The sequence below is a fragment of the Erythrolamprus reginae genome, chromosome Z (genome assembly GCF_031021105.1).
Source record: "Erythrolamprus reginae isolate rEryReg1 chromosome Z, rEryReg1.hap1, whole genome shotgun sequence".
NCBI lineage: Eukaryota > Metazoa > Chordata > Lepidosauria > Squamata > Dipsadidae > Erythrolamprus > Erythrolamprus reginae.
In genome coordinates, this window is record NC_091963.1 from 57,850,084 (window position 1) to 57,865,948 (window position 15,865).

At 43.8% G+C, this 15,865-nt stretch overlaps 1 protein-coding gene and 1 long non-coding RNA gene across 2 annotated transcripts in view; both read right to left on the bottom strand.

Annotated features, from left to right (window-relative positions):
• LOC139175817 (SUN domain-containing protein 3-like) overlaps positions 1 to 3,509 on the bottom strand; it is a 37,556-nt gene extending 34,047 nt beyond the window's left edge. The window contains exon 1 of the mRNA XM_070767116.1: positions 3,385 to 3,509. The gene's annotated coding sequence lies outside the window, so the exon portion shown is untranslated. The remainder of the gene's footprint in view (positions 1 to 3,384) is intronic.
• Positions 3,510 to 4,228: 719 nt separating this feature from the next.
• Positions 4,229 to 15,865, bottom strand: part of LOC139175820 (uncharacterized) — a 32,519-nt gene continuing 20,882 nt past the window's right edge. Inside the window, exons 3-4 of the long non-coding RNA XR_011560581.1 lie at positions 14,606 to 14,688; positions 4,229 to 4,263 (exon numbers count right to left, since the gene is read on the bottom strand). This is a non-coding gene — a long non-coding RNA (uncharacterized lncRNA). The remainder of the gene's footprint in view (positions 4,264 to 14,605; positions 14,689 to 15,865) is intronic.

The window sequence follows — 15,865 nt, forward strand, 5'->3', positions numbered from 1 at the left end:
GAACTGAGCCGATGCAGCTGAGCTGTCGGGTGAAAGCTGCCAGAGAAAGCAAGCGCCCTGAAATTCTGCCTCCATCTTCTAAGGTTGCATTACTATTACTATTAGTCTTCTCATTCCACTTATGACTACAGTAATACCTCGTCTTACGAACTGAATTGGTGCCAGAAGGAGGTTCGTAAGGTGAAAAGTTCGTAAGACGAAACATTGTTTCCCATAGGAATCAATGGAAAAGCTATTAATGCGTGCAAGCCCCAAATTCACCCCTTTTGCCTCATTACCGCTGGCATTCGGATTTTGTTCGGAGGGGGGTGGAGGGGGGGAGACAGGGGGAGACAGCGCAGGCTGCCCGGAGGGACCCTCATGGGTGGATTAACCGAAAAGTCAACAGTTACTGTCCGGCTTGCAATGACTGGAAGGGAAGGGAGGGAAACGCACGGGCGGTTTGTACGTGCGTCTTCTCTGATTTTTTGTGTCTGGGAGGCCCCACTGGGGTTCTAGGATCATCTTGCGGGAGTCCGGTAGCGGTTGGGGAAAGGAATCCTTGCCGGATTCGCGCTGCGCCGCTACCCCTATCTGTAAGTTCAGGCAGAAACCTTTCTCTCTCTCTTCTCCCTCCCTCCCTCCTTTCCCCTCTCCCTCCTGTCCTCCCTCCTCCTCCTCTTCCTGTATTCCGCCTCCCTCCCAGCCTTCGGGCCACATTCGCCTTCCTCCGCCACCACCGGCGCCCAGCTCCTCCTCCTCTTCTTGCTTCTTTAGAAGATGACAGCCGGCGGCGCGAAAGCTGGGGATGGTGTGCGTGTGTGGAAAGGGTCAGCGGGAGAACTGGGGGGAGCCGTGGCCACTGCCCTGTGGAAGGGACCCGGCTGGGAAGCTCCCGAAGGTTTGGGCTGGGGTCTTTCCGGGAGAGCAAGCAGCCCGAAGCCGAAAGAAACGCGTGGAGGATTGTAAACAAAAGGCAGAACTTTCGGTGGATGGGAGGAGCTACAGCCCAGCGGCGTTTTACATTGATTCCTCCGGCCGCTTAGCTCCTCCCATCAACCCAGAAGCTGCAAGTTCTGCCTTTTATTTATCAGCGTTTCTTTCAGCTTTGGGGGAAACTAAGCAGCACAGAGATTTTGCCAGCCCAGCCACTTAACTCCTCCCATCCACCCAGAAGCTGCAAGTTCTGCCTTTTATTTATCAGCGTTTCTTTCAGCTTTGGGGAAAACTAAGCAGCACGGAGATTTTGCCAGCCCAGCCACTTAACTCCTCCCATCCACCCAGAAGCTGCAAGTTCCTGCCTTTTATTTATCAGCGTTTCTTTCAGCTTTGGGGGAAACTAAGCAGCACAGAGATTTTGCCAGCCCAGCCCACTTAACTCCTCCCATCCACCCAGAAGCTGCAAGTTCTCTGCCTTTTATTTATCAGCGTTTCTCTTCAGCTTTGGGGGAAACTAAGCAGCACGGAGATTTTGCCAGCCCAGCCACTTAACTCCTCCCATCCACCCAGAAGCTGCAAGTTCTGCCCTTTATTTATCAGTGTTTCTTTCAGCTTTGGGGGAAACTAAGCAGCACAGAGATTTTGCCAGCCCCAGCCACTTAACTCCTCCCATCCACCCAGAAGCTGAAAGTTCTGCCTAGGTGCCTCTTCCACACACCCTCACCGCCCCCAGCCTCTGTGCCGCCGCCCGACTGTCAACTTTTAAAGAAGTGAGAAGACAAGGAGGAGCTGGGTGCCTGATGGCGGCAGAGGAAGGGGAATGCTGCCCGAAGGCTGGGAGGGAGGCGGAATACAGGAGGAGGAGAAGGAATAGGAGGGAGGCAGGGAGGAAATTCCGGAAATGACAGTCACAAGGCAGGGAAATCCCTGCTGTAGTAAGAGAGCACAAGGTAGAGCGCATGCGCAGTAGGAGAGCCCACGCCCCCGGCTCGGGTTCGTATGGTGAAAATGGTTCTTAAGACAAGGCAAACAAATCATGACCCCGGGTTCGTATCACGAAATGTTCGTAAGACGAGGGGTTTGTATCATAAGGTACCACTGTATACTGTAACTTGTTGCTTGTATCCTTATGATTTTATTGATGGTTTCTTTATTGCTTATTTGACCCCTATGCCAATCATTAAGAGTTGTACTTCATGATTCTTGACAAATGTATTTCTTTTTTTGACGAATGTATCTTTTTTTAATGTACACTGAGAGCGTATGCACCAAAGACAAAATTCCTTGTGTGTCCAATCACACTTGGCTAACAAAAGAAATTCTATTTCAGCTTCAGGATGTTCAGCCTAATGCAGTGATTTTTCAATCAAGTTTCCGCCAGAAATCTGGCAACACCAAGGGTTCCCCTGAAGAAAAAGTTGAAAAACACTGGCCTAGACCCTAGAGCATTGAGATTCTCTTCCTATTGAGACTCTCTCTGATATCTCTTCTGATTCTATGCTGGTTTGTCTACATGACTATTCCATAGTAAGGGACTACTGTGTATAGTAAGAACTAAGAAAATGAAGAATAGATATGACCTGATACCCCGGAAATTGCAGAGTAAGAAAAGAAGTCAGAATGGAAATGAAAAAGATTCTGTATTTTGGTAAAAAGAGAGGGAAGGAGAAAATATATGGGTTTAACATGATAAGAAATAAAAGATTGGCAAAGAGATATTTTGAGAGAGATGACAGGTTATTAAATAGAATAGAATAAAATAGAATACAATAGAACAGAACTCTTTATTGGCCAAGTGTGATTAGACACACAAGGAATTGGTCTTGGTGCATATGCTCTCAGATGTACATAAAAGAAAAGATATATCTGTCAAGAATCATGAGGTATAACACTTAATGATTGTCATAGGGGTCAAATAAGCAATGATGAAACAATCAATATTAATAAAAAATCTTAGGATACAGCAACAAGTTACAGTCATACAGTCCTAAGTGGGAGGAAAAGGATGATAGGAATGATGAGAAAAAAGTAGTAGAAATAGAAGTGCGGTTTTAGTAAAAAGTTTGACAGTGTTGAGGGAATTATTTGTTTAGTAGAGTGATGGTGTTCAGGGGAAAAACTGTTCTAGAATTATACAGAAATACTTAGATCATTGGATTATTGAAACTTGGGAAAGATAATGTTAATGAAGTGATAAATATTTGAATAATAATTGATTATGACTTGGAATGAAATATTATAATATTATGATGATTATTAATGAAGATTTAAAATAATGGTTTGGTTAATATTTATATTGTTATAATATTGTTATAATAATAGAGTTTAGTTTTTTTCTTTCATTATTTTGCTTTTCTTTCTCTTTTTTCTTTTCTTCTTTCCCTTTCCTTTTCTGATTGGTAAATTTGATTTTATTAGTTTGGCACAATATGATTTCTATCAATAAAATCTTATGAGATCTCTTACCCATCTTGTAATGCCTTTGCTTATATATAGTGTTCTAGTATTTGACCAAATGTGTTGTAGGCAATATTATTCATAGTCAGTTTTTGATCTTGAAGTTTTATTTGCAGCTTTTGCTTCTGCTCCTTCAGAAATTGGATTGAAGTGCTTTGATTTTAAAATGTAATTAGCTTTCTAGGAAAAATAATAAAGGGGAAATGATGCATAAGACTGTTCTTCTATATCCTTCACTGAGTTTATAATTTCACTTCCAAAACTATGAAATATGGTAATAACAATTCTGAAAATTTAGAAAATACATTTTATCTATATATTACATTGATATGATTGCATTATGAAAAGAATGACTAATCTTGGTCCTTACCTTAACATAATGTTAATTTAAACACTGTTCATTAAATAACTTTTACAGAGGAACAAACATGTTGTACTTTATTTCCTGCTTTTTAAAATTCTATCTATAGTTCAAGAAAAACCCAGCTGTTATACAGTTAAACAGGCAGGTTACAGCAGACAACTTCAGTCAGTGGAAACAAGCCTGAGCAAACACTGAAGCCATCCATTAAGTAGTACCACAATGGCACTGTTATTTATTTATTTATTATTTAGATTTGTATGCCACCCCTCTTCGTGAACTCGGGGCGGTTATGAAGATAAGGCAGGAAAGGGGGAAAAATTATTTAAATCAGAGCAGTGATTTAAACCATTATTACAATGATTTTCTAATAATCACCACATTAGTAGAGGCTAATATGAATAATTGTCATTCTTGGTTTGTGTGTTTTTTATTCCACAAGCAGAAGTAGAGATACTTGCAAACTATCAGCAGAAAATAATTTTGATGTTTTCTTACTTTAAGGATCTCAGGTCTTTGGTTCCACTCTATACATCAAGGGGAAAAAAAACAAATCCAAATTAAAATATGCATATTGTTTATTTTAAACTGCAGATAGGAAATTTAATAGAGATAAGCTTCTCATTTATTTATTTATTATTTCTTTATTAGATTTGTATGCCGCCAGGAGGGACACGGATCCAGTAAACAGGTGGCGGAACTCACAGCTCCAATAGCCTTGTCCACTTCATCAGGTGTCACCAGATCAAACTTTTCCCAGACAGATGGACAAGTACGGGCCCCAGTCACCTTGACTGACTCATTGTCAGTCAACTCTGTTATTCAATTGGAGTCGAGGTCCGCTTGGATCCGAGTGATTTTATCAGCAAAAAATGTGTTAAAGTTCTCGGCACTACTCTGCAAGGGCTCCCCAACTCCCCCCTGGTTAAGAAGGGAGCAGGTCATCCTAAACAGAGCAGCGGGGCGGGATTCAGCAGATGCAATCAAGGGCGCATGATACGCGCTTCTTGCCTCCTTAAGCGCCACTTTGTAAATCTTAATATGAGCTCTTACAAGTGTTCGATCGGATTCAGACTTACTGTTCCGCCATCGCTTCTCCAGACGTCTCTTCTGGCATTTCAACTCCCAGAGCTTCTTGCTGAGCCATGGAGCTCTACGGGGTCTAGTGCCGTGGAGAGGTCGCAATGGCACAATCCAGTTGAGAGCCTCCGCTGCAGCCTTGTTCCAGGGTTCAGCAAGGGACTCTGCCGAACTGTGGACGAGTGTATCTGGAATAACCCCAAGTGCCTTCTGAAAGCCCTCTGGGTCCATCAGGCGTCTGGGGCGGAACCACCTAGTCGTTTCCGCCTCCCTGCGGGGAAGGATTGGAGTCAGGAAGTCAAGCCGCAGTATTGTCCAACCATGACAAAAGCAACGCTTCTAAGTGTCACGCTGAGAATTGCCAGCCAACAGAGACATTCAGTAGTTAAAGAGTTAATGTGTGTTTTCCCTCTGATCACACCCCCTCATACATCACTCCCACAATTCTTATCTTTTTCCTACATGTCACATCTGCCTGCTTACGTAGCAAGCATTCCATTCTGTATTCTTCTGTGTGCAGCCATGTTCCGGCTGTTTGATAAGTGTCGCTCCTGGGACAATTTACTTTCTGTTTACTAAATAAAGTTTGTTTACTTTGATTCCTGCCTGCCGAGTACTAATAAAAATTCCATCCCTCGCAACATGGTAGCAGAGACGATGGTTGTTTATTTTTAAACTAATCAGGCAGATATGCCTGCAAAAAAAAAGACGGCAGCAGGCTTTTTGATATCCCTTCTTCTGAACAACAAAGCATCATGCCGATCCCATCTGAACAACTGCCGGACTTCGCCCAAAGTGATGTTTGTTTATTTAGATTTGTATGCCGCCCCTCTCCGCAGACTTGGGGCGGCTCACAACAAAGTGCAAAAAGACAATTTATAACAAATCTAAATTTCTACTAAAAACATTTAAAAACCCCATTTCTAAACACACATACATACACACATACCATTCATAAATTGTATATGCCCGAGAAGATGTCTCAGTTCCCCCATACCTGGCGACACAAGTGGGTCTTAAGGAGCTTGCGAAAGGCAAGGAGAGTAGGGGCAGTTCTAATCTCCGGGGGGAGTTGGTTCCAGAGGGTCGGGGGCCGCCACAGAGAAGGCTCTTCCCCTGGGGCCCGCCAACCGACATTGTTTAGTTGACGGGACCCGGAGAAGGCCCACTCTGTGGGATCTAATTGGTCGCTGGGATTCGTGCGGCAGCAGGCTGTCTCGGAGATATTCTGGTCCAGTGCCATGAAGGGCTTTAAAGGTCATAACCAACACTTTGAATTGTGACCGGAAGTTGATCGGCAGCCAATGCAGACTGCGGAGTGTTGGTAAAACATGGGCATACCTAGGTAGGCCCATGACTGCTCTCGCAGCTGCATTCTGCACGATCTGAAGTTTCCGAACACTTTTCAAAGGTAGCCCCATGTAGAGAGCCTCTTATCCGGGTTGAGTTTGAGTCTGTTGACACCCATCCAGGCCCCAACAGCCTCCAGGCACTGGCACATCACTTCCACTGCTTCATTGACTGGACATGGGGTGGAGATGTAAAGCTGGGTATCATCAGCGTACTGATGAAACCTCACCCCATGCCCTTGGATGATCTCACCCAGCGGTTTCATGTAGATATTAAATAGCAGGGGGGAAAGGACCGACCCCTGAGGCACCCCACAAGGGAGAGACCTCGGAGTCGACCTCTGACACCCCACTAACACCGACTGCGACCGACCGGAGAGGTAGGAGGAGAACCACTGAAGAACAGTGCCCCCCACCCCCAACCCCTCCAGCCGGTGCAGAAAGATACCATGGTCGATGATATCGAAAGCAGCTGAGAGGTCAAGAAGCACCAGGACAGAGGATAAACCCCTGTCCCGGGCCCACCAGAGATCATCCATCAACGCGACCAAAGCAGTTTCCGTGCTGTAACCGGGCCTGAAACCCGACTGCTGGGGACCTAGATAATCGGCTTCTTCCAAGGATCGCTGGAGCTGGAGTGCCACCACTTTCTCGACAACCTTCCCCATAAAGGGAAGGTTGGAGACTGGCCGGTAGTTGTTAAGTACGGCTGGGTCCAGGGAAGGCTTCTTGAGGAGGGGGCGCACGAGCACCTCTTTATAGGATGATGGAAAGGATCCCCTCCCCAAGGAAGCGTTGATAATCTCCTGGACCCATCTCGGTGTCACCTCTATGCTGGCCGAAACCACGGATCCAGTAAACAGGTGGCGGAACTCACAGCTCCAATGGCCTTGTCCACTTCATCAGGTGTCACCAGATCAAACTCTTCCCAGACAGATGGACAAGTACGGGCCCCAGTCACCTCAACTGACTCGTTGTCAGCCGACTCTGTTTTCCAATTGGAGTCGAGGTCCGCCCGGATCTGAGCGATTTTATCAGTGAAAAACGTGTTAAAATCCTCGGCACTACTCTGTAAGGGCTCCCCAACTCCCCTCTGATTAAGAAGGGAGCGGGGTCACCCTAAACAGAGCGGCCGGGCGGGATTCCGCTGATGCAATCAAGGCGGCATGATACGCGCATCTTGCCGCCTTGAGCGCCACATTGTAAGTCTTAATAAAAGCTCTTACAAGTGTTCGATCAGATTCAGACTTACTCTTCCTCCATCGCTTCTCTAGACGTCTCTTCTGGCGTTTCAACTCCCGGAGCTCCTCGTTGAACCATGGAGCTCTACGGGGTCTAGCGCCGCTGAGCGGTCGGAAAGGCGCAATCCGATCAAGACCCTCCGCTGCAGCCTTGTTGCAGGCTTCTGCAAGAGACTCCGCCGAACTGTGGACGAGTGCATCTGGAATAACCCCAAGCGCCGTCTGAAAGCCCTCTGGGTCCATCAGGCGTCTGGGGCGGAACATCTTAATAGGTTCTGCCTCCCTGCAGGGAAGGATTGGAGCCAGGAAGTCAAGCCGTAGTAGGAAATGGTCTGACCATGACAAAGGCAATACTTCTAAGCCCCTTAGTCTCAGACCATTGCACAATTGCTCAGAGAGGAATACCATGTCGGGTGCGTGCTCTCCCTCGTGCGTCGGACCCTGTATTACTTGAGTCAGGGCCACGGCTGTCATGGTGGCCATGAACTCCTGTGCCAGTCCAGAGGCTTCGCCAAGTGACGGCAGGTTGAAGTCCCCCAAGACAATAAGTCTGGGGAACTCCACCGCCAACCCGGCTACCTCCTCGAGCAGCACAGGCAGGGCTTTAGACACGCAGCTGGGAGGCAGGTACGTGAAAAACAAGCCCACCTGAACCCCTAAGTCCAACTTCATCAAGAGAGACTCGCAACCCGCAATCTCTGGAGCAATGAGTCCACGTAGGCAAAGGCTCTCCCTGGCTATAATAGCCACTCCTCCCCCCCCCTTCCCTGGGGTCGAGGTTGATGCCATATCTGAAACCCAACTGGGCAAATTTCTGAGAGAGGAACTCCTCCCTCTGGACCCAGCCAGGTTTCAGTAATACATGCCAGGTCGGCCTCCTCATCCAGGATTAAGTCCTGGATGAGGAGAGCTTTATTTACCACCGACCTGGCGTTAAGCAGCAGCAACCTGAGCCCAGGGCCAGAATTACACTCACCACCAGTACCCAAGGTTTAGCTCACAGAGCCAGAACAAGGGATCGTTATTACGCAACGATCCCTGGTTCCTCTGGAACGGCTAACATGGCTGATGCACGCCCATGTCGGTCTCCAATGCAGACAGACTTTTACAAGTTGACATACCAAAACAGTCCTTTGTTTAAGGACCAAACACTTTATCGCTCAGTCATTGGGTCTCTGTTATATATTAGCAGTTGGACAAGACCCGACATTTCACTTAGTGTGAATTTGTTGTCACGACACGTAGGCAACGCAACTACATTTCATTGGACATGCATAAAGAAATTGCTCAGATACATGAAGCACACGATGGACATGAAGTTGTTCCTGGAACCAGAACACAACAAGTATACTGAATTGATTTGCTATGCAGATTCCAATTGGGCGAGTGACATTGAAACTCGTCAAAGTACTTCTGGTTTTATAATGTTTTTGAATGGTTGTCCAATTTATTGGAAAGTTAGAAACCAGAAATTTATTTCTTGTTCTTCCACTGAGTCCGAATATGCTTGTGTTTCTGATAGTTGTAATGATTTAATCAATGTTTCTGCTCTCATTAATAGTATCTGGGATGATCCAATGAAGCCAATTGTTATTATGGAGGACAATACTTCAGTAAAATTCATTGCTGAAGCTGAATATGTGGGAGCCCGTTCACGGCACATCGACTTAAGATATAAGAATGCAAGAAAATATGTGCAACAAGGATTCGTGAAATTACAATATGTGCCTACAAATGAACAGATCGCTGACGTGCTGAATAAACCACTGCCAGCTGATCAACACAAATACCTCTCCGAGAAAATGTGCCTTATGTGAACCAATGTCCCTGATGACTACCAAAGAACGGGTGTCACGCTGAGAATTGCCAGCCAACAGAGACATTCAGTAGTTAAAGAGTTCATGTGTGTTTTCCCTCTGATCACACCCCCTCATACATCACTCCCACAATTCTTATCTTTTTCCTACATGTCACATCCGCCTGCTTATGTAGCAAGCATTCCATTCTGTATTCTTCTGTGTGCAGCCATGTTCCGGCTGTTTGATAAGTGTCGCTCCTGGCACAATTTACTTTCTGTTTACTAAATAAAGTTTGTTTACTTTGATTCCTGCCTGCTGAGTACTAATAAAAATTCCATTCCTCGCAACACTAAGCCCCTTAGTCTCAGATCATTACTCAATTGCTCAGAGAGGAATACCATGTTGGGTGCATGCCCCCCCTCTTTAGTCGGACCCTGTACTACTTGAGTCAGGTCCATGGCTGTCATGGTGGCCATGAACTCCTGCGCTAGCCCAGAGGTTTCGCCGAGTGACGGTAGGTTAAAGACCCCCAAGACAATAAGTCTGGGGAACCCCATCACCAGCCCAGCTACCTCCTCAAGCAGCACAGGCAGGGCTGTTGACACGCAGCTGGGAGACAGGTCTGTGAGCAACAAGCACACCTGAACCCCTAAGTTCAACTTCACCAGAAGGGACTCACAACCCGCATCTCTGGAGCAATGAGTCTACGCAGGCAAAGACTCTCCCTGGCTATAATAGCCACTCCTCCCCCCCTTCCCTGGGGTCGAGGCTGATGCCAGACCTGAAACCCAGCTAGGCAAATATCAGAGAGAGGAACTTCTCCCTCTGGGCCCAGACAGGTTTCAGTCACACATGCCAAGTCGGCCTCCTCATCCAGGATGAAATCCCAGATGAGGAGAGCTTTATTTACCACCGACCTGGCATTGAGTAGCAGGTTCACAAGCCTGAAGATGGGCATCTTACACGAGGTTCCCAAGCCTCTTTTGGTTGTCTTGACCTAAGTTCCCAAGCCTAAAGGAGGTGTCTTCATGGTTCCCAAGCCGTAGTAAAACATCACTGCTGGAGAGACAAGAATTTTTCATTGATAATTTTAGCTGGGTTTTTTTGGTAATTTATGTTGTCATCCAAATGCTGTAGTTGCTGGTACTGGAAGAACTGCTAGAATATGCTGTTCAGGAATCCAACAGGAATCTCTTCTGCTAGGCCAATCTATGCAAGAGAAAAGATTCAGTAAAGCAACTAGCAGCTCAGGCTAGTTTGCAACGACCTAAAAAAAGCCTAATTTTCACAACAAAAGGCTTGTTTGAATATTGTGAACAAAAAATAAATAAAATCAAGTTCATTTTTGTTTCCAATGATGAAATTGAATCTTCATGATCTGTGCAAGAGAAACGATTCAGTAAAGCTTCTACAGTTGCTGGAACTCATGAAAATCACCAATTAATTCCAATTGACTTGAACCAAATTTCATTAAGTAGAGTGTCAAATGATTCTTCCTCATTTGTTGCCAAGCTTTGTAAGTCAGAGGATGTAGTGAGTGTACCTGGGATAAATGTGCCTGAACTTCAGCTTGGTCAGCAAGTTGCCTGTGTTTATGACAATGAATGATGGATTGGCAAAGGATGTGACACATCATTTGTAAAACATGATGCCTTGATCAGGTTTATGCATCCATGTGGGCATTCACAATCATTTCATTGGCCTAGCAGAAGAGATTCCTGTTGGATTCATGAACAGCATATTCTAGCAGTTCTTCCAGTACCAGCAACTGCAGCACTTGGATGACAGTATAAATTACCAAAAAACCCAGCTAAAATTGTCAGTGAAAATTCTTGTCTCTGCAACACTGATTTTTTATTATGGCTTGGGAACCATTAAGACACCTCCTTTAGCTTGGGAACCTAGGCAAAGACACCCAAAAGAGGCATGGGAACCTCATGTAAGATGCCCCCTTTCAGGCTTGGGAGCCTGTGCCAAGTGCCCCACCTGTTGCTGGACATGCCTGGCTATTGGGCGTGACATCTTGGCGATGAGCCCTCATAGACAAATGCATGTTTAAAGCACTAATTGACTTATACAGCCATTAGAAACATCAATGGGCCTGTTTCCTCTATCATGCAACAACAAATCTCCCACTTTTTTGGACCCTTATTTGAAATCTGGCCTCACCCTTCCATTTCCTAACAAACATTTCTGTTTTTTAATATTTTTGAACACAGTCTCATAACATCTTGTGTTCTTTTAAAAAAATGCTGCTTATTGAAACAGTAATCACTTTTACTGCAGTTTTATCAAGGGTGCAGTGCAGAAATCACACGCTGCCCGAAAACAGTGGAGGAGATTTTTTCATTCCTTATATGAAGAGACACCAAAATGAAAATAATATATTCTTAAAGAAGAGAGTCTGCTCTTTCTAATGGTGCTAAATCGAAGAGTGCTGAAGATGTCCCACAGGATCAAACAAGGCATCAAATATAGCCAAAATTTGGCAAAAACCCATTAAGTACCAAATTTGAACGCTTATATTTTTCCAACAACTTGAAGGAAAGTGTTGCAAATTGGAAGTCCTCATTGCATCTGTAAACTTAGTACACCTGCCAAAAATCAAGCTGAAATGCCAAGTAGTTTTGAAACTACAGCAGCCTGAAGATTGATATAAATTCATTTTGCAAAGTTTTTTTTGCAAAGTTTGAGCCCGAACCATGTAAAACGTAAGAGGACTAAGTACATAGGGTTTGGCCAGTTTATAAAGCCTTACAAGGTATGCAGGTTCTCAAAATATCTCCAACATACTACTGAAACTGCCGCGTTTACAGCTTCTGGAAGTTGGCCCAAAATGTCATTCTTGCAGACTCAGCATTTTGCAACCCTTTATTTGAGGTCTCTTAGTACTCCCAATTTTTAGTATTTTGAACTAACACTTTGCACAGCACAGTTTTATATCATAAAGAAACTATGTGCCAAATTTCATCAAAATCTGACATGGTAAGGTGGGTACCACTGGTCCACATGACACAGAATGACCTCACTGCCTTTTTGTGGGATACGTCATGGCATTCCAGTTCATCATATAGGCTAAATATTTCCTAGAAGCAATCCTTTCAAGTATTTATGAGTTGATCTTTCTAATAACCAGAATCAGCTAATTCCAAAGGTCCTTTTGTCAAGAGGCAATTGGACATTTTTCTTTTGAGATGTTTCGCTTCTCATCCAAGAAGCTTCTACAGCTTGGATGAGAAACAAAACATCTTCAAAGAAAAACCAAAAAGTCTAGTTGCCTCTTGAAAAAGCGTTTGGGATAACCATGACCTGGATGACTGAGAATCTCCATAGACATTCAGTATCAGCTAAGATTTTTTTTTCTGATACTCAAAATTTTAATCAAGTGTTTGGACATTTTTACAACCCCAAAATATGGTTCACGCCAATGTAAACCAGATATAACCTTCTCAGTCCCAACACATTAAATGTTTTGGAAGTTGTTGTCAAAAAATTCCCAAATGTTATAGTTGATCTAGAAATAAATAATCTTTTAAATAGGGTTGATATGACTACTTGTTCTTAATACTCATCTGATTCAAAAAAAGTCTGATAAAACTTTTCCTGGCATTCACTTCATAATTTTTAAATAGATACAGAATTAGAAAAGTAATGCACTCTAATGCCTCTAAGTCAGGAATGGCCAACTTTGGAATGGTGGCTATGCTGGTTGAGCAATGACACAAAGTGCGGGCACATATGATACAAGCAATTTTCTCCTTCCTTCCTAAAATGTGGGTAAGATTCTCCCTGGTTTATCTTCATCAAGTTTATCTTAATAGTTGTTACGTTTGCCTTCTGAAAGATAATGGGAAATGATAGTGATTTTTAGCATTTGTAGTACCCAGAGTTGCAACATGATTGGTAGGTGTCTGAGGGCTAGAAAAAAAAATCAGCTGCTGAAGCCCACTGCATGAGATCCAGTCTGATCCAGCCTGATGAACCTAGCAGTCTAGAAGTAGGAAAATCTGAGTTCTAGCCCAGCCTTAGATATGAAGGCCAATTGGGTGATCCTAGACTAGTCACTCTATCTCAGCTCCAGGAACACAGCAATATCAAACTACTTTTAGCAACTGCTGCCTAAGAATCTGAAAAATCTTCTTCAGGTAGCTGCTAGGAGTCAAACTTACTCAAAAGAAAATATACATTGGAACAATTGCAATTAATTATTGTTATAGATAAATATAATGCATACAATACTATAGGGCAGCGTTTTTCAACCAATGTGCCCCGAGACATGGTCAGGTGTGCTGTGAAGAAGGAAGCTCAGGTTCCGGTCTCACAACTTTTTGCTGAGGGTGTGAACAGCAAAAAGTTGCGAGACTGGAAGCTGAGTTTCCTTCTTCGCGTCTTCCAAGTTTTCCGGCAGCTGCAGCGCCCCGCCCGGTTGGAGTTTCCCTGACGGCGACGGTAGGTGGGCTTTGGGGCCTGGCGAGAGGGCACCGGCAGCAGGAGTGGGAGGGCACTGGCAGCAGCGGCACCAGGCAGTAGCCACGGGGTGGCGGCAGGGCAGTCGGCTGCGAGTGGGAGCTCCAGGGAAGAGACAATGACGGCAGTGGCTGGATGTATAGCTGGAAACCTTATATGCTGGCCTTGAAGGGCTGGCACTGGCCTGCTGGCTCAGCCAGGACAGAGGTGCCAGCTCTGCGCCCATGCCCAGTGCAGCGCCAGCATATACGGCATCCACAAACATGTCCAGCCACTGCCATTGGTGCCTCCGCCCTGGAGCTCCCGCTCGCAGCCGACCGCTCTTCCGCCACCTCGCGGCTACTGCCTAATGCTGCTGTGGCCGGCATGGTGTACAAGAGAGAAAGAGATAGGTAGCAAGAGAGAGAGAAAAAGAGAGGGGGAGAGAGAAAGAAAGAAAGAGAGAAAGAAAGAAAGAGAAAGAAAGCAAGAGAGAGAGAGAAAAGAAGAGGAAGGGAGAGAGAGAGAGAAATGAGACAAAAAAGGGGAGAAAAAAAGAGAAACGAGAAAATTATTGAGGCAGAGAATGAGAGGAAAGAGAGAGAAACAAAAGAGATAGAGAAGTGTTTCTTGATTTAAAACATATGATAAAAAGCACCCAAAGAATAAGAGGAATAAACCCCAGCCCTCACCTGTTTTTGGAAAGAATGAGAGAAAAACACTAGCCCTCACCTGTTTTTGGAAATAGTTCAAGAGTGTGTACACATGGGGGGGGAGGGATGGAAAAAGAGAGAAGAGTGTTTTAGAGTGCCATTTTGGTTGGTGGTGTGCCCCAGGATTTTATAAATGTAAAAAATGTGCCACGGCTCAAAAAAGGCTGAAAATCACTGCTGTAGAGTACACGTTTTGGATCTGCTGGTAACAAAGATTGCTGAATAAATAATAGGTAATCACCTGGGTGAAATCACAAATAGAGTAGTCTTTCCTCTCATCTCCAGACAGCCAGTTTCCGTCAAGCAATCCCAGGTAAGTAGCACCTGTTAAAAATATTTTTTAATCTTTCTATTTTAAAAAAGTTGATTTCAACTTTTCTTTGCAGCAAATTAACTTTGGTATCACATATACTATTTCAGCTGAAATCTAAAATGGGTAAATGATCTAATTCTTCATATTGTTTGATCAATATTTTAAACTTTTTAAAACTTCCAGCTCTATTATAATTGATTGATAATTACAAAGACTTGCAAACAAATATGGAACTTCGTTATATGTTGACTGCAGGCAGAATTCTTTATACAGAAATAATGGAAAGATACAACAATTCCAACAAGGAGAATGGATACAAAAACTCATTGAGTTAGCAGAAATGTCTATCCGCTTTAATTAAAGAAAAAATATATCCAGTAATCAAGGTAAATTTTTTTAAAAAAATTCTGATCAAATTTTATTTGATTTACTAATCAAATAAATTTGTTATTTTATAAATGAATAGTATATACAGTGATACCTTGTCTTACAAACTTAATTGGTTCCGGGACGAGGTTCTTAAGGTGAAACGTTTGTAAGATGAATCAATGGAGAAGTGATTAATGCGTGCAAGCCCAAATTCACCCCTTTTGCCAGCCGAAGCGCTTGTTTTTGTGCTGCTGGGATTCCCCTGAGGCTCCCCTCCATGGGAAACCCCACCTCCGGACTTCTGTGTTTTTGCGATGCTGCAGGGGAATCCCAGCATCGCAAAAACAAGCGCTTGTGATAATGCTATAACATTAGAATAAATTTATAACATGATATAATTAATATACTGTAGTATGGTATAAATCTAAACACAAGATAACATAATTATAAGATTACCAAAAAGCAACAGGAATAGGGTAATCCAAATAACTATTTTCTGAGTATAGCTCCTGCTAAAAACAACAGAAAACAACAAGAAAAATACAGAATTAATCTTTGATCTAATCTAATATTTGGTCCCATGTCCTTAAAATCCCATTCTGATATTCTATCTTAATCTTCTGTTTACTAATTGGTTCTGTAGGATAGAGTTTCCAGAATAGAAAGATTCAAGAGACTATTACAGGTAGTCCTCAACCTATCACCACAACTGATTCCAAAATTTTCATTACTAAATAAAACATTTGGCAACTAAATTTTGCCCCATTTTATAATATTTGTTGTGATAGTTGATAAATAAATCATTATAGTTGCAAGTTA